The following is a 5,121-nucleotide window of genomic DNA, read 5'->3' as shown; positions in this document are numbered from 1 at the left end:
AAAGTAAAAAAGCTAATAGAAAGTACCTTAAAAGGAAGAAGAGATTAAGTATGCTTCATAAAATAGTTAATATAATGGCAACTATCAGAACAAAAAATAAAGTCTTCTTAAATACCAACACTAATTTAAGAGAGAGAGACCTCATAGCAAAAAGGACGTTAAATATAGTTTGATAGATAACAGAACTGAGGATAAAAACTTCATACATACTATGACTATAAATATAAATGGTATTTATAAATATAAATAGTAGTAATAAATATAAATGGTATTGACTCACAGAATAAAAGAAAATATTTTAGCTGAAAAAGCAGAATCCAAACTTTATTACAAACTTTATACTGTAACAAAGACATATCTGACATAAAGATTCAAATGGTTAAAAAGAAAAGGATAGTCATTTTCAGATAAATAAAATCAAATAAAAAGTGAGCAGTAGTCAAGATCTTGATACCTGAGAAGGTAGAATTCAGACCAAAATGCATTAAAAGAAACAAATAAATACTTTATAAGCTAAGTCTACAATTCACAATAAATATTGTACAGGGACCCTAGATTATAAAGAATATATACTTTGTTTGCCCTGGCTGGTGTTGCTCAGTGGTTAGAGCGTTGGCCTGCACACTGAAGGGTCATGGGTTTGATTCCTGATCAAGGGCACTTACCTAGGTTGCAGGTTCAATTCCTGGCCTTTTTTTCTCTCTCTCTTTCTCTCCCTCCTTCTCCCTCCCCTCCCTTCCACTCTTTCTGAAAATTAATGGAAAAAATATACAGTGTGATACAAATAAAAATTAATAACAATTGCTTTATAAAAGATCTTCCTGCCGTAACCGGTTTGGCTCAGTAGATAGAGCGTCGGCCTGCGGACTGAAAGGTCCCAGGTTCGATTCTGGTTAAGGGCATGTACCTTGGTTTCGGGCACATCTCCAGTAGGGAATGTGCAGGAGGCAGCTGATCAATGTTTCTCTCTCATCGATGTTTCTGACTATCTCTCTCCCTTCCTCTCTGTAAAAAATCAATAAAATATATTCTTTAAAAAAAAAAAGATCTTCCTACCTGAAAAAAATTAAAACATGCTATTGAATAACTCTTTGGCCAAAGTAGAAATATAGAACAAAAATTGGAGAATTTCGTATGATTAACAATAATGGACTATAGCAAAAGCAGTTATCAGACCGAAATTATGAAAATAGTTATAATGACAAAATTGAAAAGTCAAAATAAATGAATTATTCAACAACAAAAAATCTAGAAAAAGTAAAAAAATAAACCCAAAGAGAAAATATTTAATGAAAGTATAAGATCAGATGTTAATGAATTAGAAAATAGAAAATTGTAAAAATCATAAATGAACCAAAATGCTGGTTCATTGAAAAAAAATGATATCTCATTAAATACACTAATGAAAATGAGAAAGAACACACAAATGTACATAATCAGAAGTGACAACTGGAAAATAACCAATTGTTTCAAATGAGACTATTTTGTAAAAATCTATGCAATTCGGTTTTAAAATCTGGAAAGAATAATTCCCTAAGAAATATAGTTTATAAAATTTGACTGTAATCAAATACTAAACAAACCATTTCCCATAGAATAAAATATAATTGTGTAGAATTTACCTGCAAAAAAGCTTTAGACCTATATAGCTTTCCAAGAGAATTCTCCAAAATCTTTAAAGATCTTTTAATCCCAATACTTTTAAAACTATTACAGAGCATATAGAAAGAATGAAAATGTCCAAATTTTGTTCATATGGCAAGGTTAGCATTGATAACCAAATGAAAACTACAGTCTGGTATCACTTATAAATACTTAATGCAAAAATATTACATAAAACAGCTAACAATTCAGCAGCACATTAAAAATAACATGATTTAGAATTATATAACTAACTGGGATTTATTTGAGAATGCAATGCTGGTTCAACATAATGAGCAAATTAAGACAATTATCATAGTAACAGAACTAAGAAGGAAAAAAAAACACACTATCATCTTTATAATATGCCTAAAAAACATTCCACTAAATTCAGTAACCACTAATTTTTAAAAACATTAAATTCAATAGGAATCTATGTATACTCTCATATATATATAATCATCAGCTCCCAAATCAGCATATTTCTCAATTCGTAAACATCACAGACTTTCCCACTGAAGTATGCTCGCTGTCTCCACTATTACTTATATTGCATTAGATATATCAGCCAATAGAGTTGAATAAGATAGAGCAATTAGAAGTATAAATCCAGAAGAGGTCAAACTGCCACTATTTGCATGTGATATAATGCTATAACTGAAAACCCAAAAGAATGGATGGAAAATATATATATATATATATATATATATCCCTAATATGTAAATAGACTGCCTCTGGTAGTTACTGAAAATTATTTGCTCCCACGCGCGACAGTTCTACCTGGCATTCACACCAGCTGCTGGCACCCGGCACCGGCCCTGATCACTCGGTACTGTCAGCAGGTGCGCCTGGCAGCTGCCAGACCCAATTGCCCCTCAGGGCTTCTCCATCTCCCCCTGCTCCCGAAGGGTGATTGGGACCAGCAGCCACCTCTCGCACTCGCTGCCGGCAATGGCCCTGCTCACAACCACTGCCAGTGTCGGCCCCAATCACTCTGCATCATCAGCAGGTGCCAGTTGGGCCGGCACCATCAGCACATGGAAGCTGTGGCAGTGGGAGCAGGGCTGCCAGCAGACAGGGGACCTAGGCCATTGCAGGAGAGGCCAGGTGGGGGCTCAGAGGATGGGCTGAGACCTGCCTCTGTGCCCACTGCAGCCTTGCAGCCCACAGTTCCTTTTAAGGTGCACAAATTTGTGCACTGGGCCCCTAGTATAATAATAAAATGGTAAAGTAGCAAAACATAAATTAAGATACACAACACATATACCTTATATATAAAACCGAGAAAATGAAAGATTTGTATACTAAAACTGGAAGATATTGATTCAAGAAATTGAAGAGGACACAGATAAATGAAAAGATTCCTGTGTTCATGGATCAGAAGTGTTAATTGTTGCTCCAGCTAGTTTTGCTCATTAGATAGAGTATTGGCTTGTGGACCGAAGGGCCCTGGGGTCGATTCTGGTCAAGATCTTGGTTGTAGGCTCCTCCCTGGCCTGGGACCTGGTGGGGTGCATGTAAGAAGCAAGCAATCGACGTGTTTCTCTCAAATCAATATTTCTCTCTGTCTTTCCTTCTCTCTTTCACTCTCTCTAAAAATCAGTGGAAAAATATCCTTAGGTGATGATTAAAAAAAAAAAAGATGTGTTATACTGCACACCTTGAACATATATAATGCTGTATGTCGATTATATTTCGATAACATTTAAATTTTAAAAATCTAAATGCCCTTCAATAGAAGAGATAAATTATAATTGTATTCTTGCAATGTAATACTATGCACAACATAAATGAGTTTTGCACAACTAAGTACATCAATACAGATCAATGTCAAAAATATAAAAAGTTGCATAAAATGCACATGATATAATTCAATTTAAGTAAAATTTAAAGCATCTGGGCCAATATTATTATTTAGATACATATATATGCAGAAAAGATATAAAAATTAATATTAAAGACTAGAGGCCTGACCTTCTCCTGGCCTCCCCTAACCCCCAGTGTCTTGTGACCATTGGTTATGCTTATATGCATGCATACAAGTCCTTTGGTTGATCTCTTACCCCCTCCCCCAACCCTCCCCGGCCTTCCCGCTGTAGTTTGACAGTCTGTTCGATGCTGCTCTGCCTCTGTATCTATTTTTATAATGTTCTTTATTATCCATAAATGAGTGAGCTCATGTGGTATTTTTCTTTCATTGACTGGCTTATTTCACTTAGCATAATGCTCTCCAGTTCCATCCATTTGGCATTGGCAATGCCAAAATATTATCAATTATCCAAAGAGAACATAGAACTATCATGCAAATAAACAGTTGACAATTTACTCTGATAATGTGGAATGCAGATTGGCCATATTTCATATTTATATAACCTTCCATGAAATGCCAAATAGATTAGATTATGGTTCTTTAATACTGGGCACCACTGAATGGTTAGGATTAGAAGGATGAGGAGGAAAGTTAAGGTTTTGAAAAATGTGCCTTGCAGACCTCCACCTACAGTTGACTGAGGATCTCAACTGCTTCAGAAATTCATCTCAGGCAGGCCCATTTCTGCAAGACATCTCTGACCGCCTACTTTTGTTCAGGGACTCACTGACAGCCTCAGCACAGTGATCTTGGATGCTTCTTTACAACCTTCCTTCCTTCCCTCCCTCCTCCATGAGTTCTTTTTTTATCCCCCCCCGAGGTAAAAAAAAAAAAGACTAGAGGCCTGGTGCATGAATTCGTGCATGGGTGGGGTCAAGCCGGCCCACCCTGATCAGGGCTGATTGGGCCAGGCCAGCTAGGGAGAGGGGCCCTGGGCAGTTGGCCAGCCAGCCCTGCTCACTGGTCGAACTCCCAGTTGAACTCCCAGTTGAGGGCACAATTTGCATATCAGCCTCTTATTATATAGGATAAATACAAAACCAGGACAGTGGTTTCCTAGAAGTGGGAGGGACAATAATGGGAGAAGAGGGAATGTGACCAGAGGAAAAAAGGGTACATGAAAGTTTTATACTGTATTATGATTTAAACCAGTTAGTTGGAATTCAGATGCTCATTGCATTATTCTTGATATATTTGTGTATGCATGGAATGTTACATGATGTATGGGCTTAATGGAGTATAAATTGTGAGCCTTTGTTATAATGGGTAAGATTAGGGATAGGCTTTTGAATTTAGCCAGGTTCCTGGTGATCTTTCAGAGAGAAATTTCCAAAGAACTACTGAACCAGATTGTGAGGAGTAAAGGAATTACATCAAGGCAAGGAAGTAAAGACATTGAGTACATTTTAGTTTTTCTAGAAGTTTGCTCCAAAGGAGTCTGTACAATTAGGTGGTAACAAAGGCAAGGCAGGAATGTTTAAAACAGGGACATAGATCTAGTCTAAAGAAAGAGGATTTTTAAAAACCTTTGCACACAAAACAAGTTCAAAGCCTAAGGGTGATATTTGATGGGTCCAGATGGTGGCTCAGTTCCATACGGAGGCAGATTC

This window comes from Myotis davidii, unplaced genomic scaffold (assembly GCF_000327345.1).
Source record: "Myotis davidii unplaced genomic scaffold, ASM32734v1 scaffold2339, whole genome shotgun sequence".
Taxonomy (NCBI): domain Eukaryota; kingdom Metazoa; phylum Chordata; class Mammalia; order Chiroptera; family Vespertilionidae; genus Myotis; species Myotis davidii.
The sequence above is the reverse complement of the archived record's forward strand: the minus strand, read 5'-3'. Positions refer to the sequence as shown.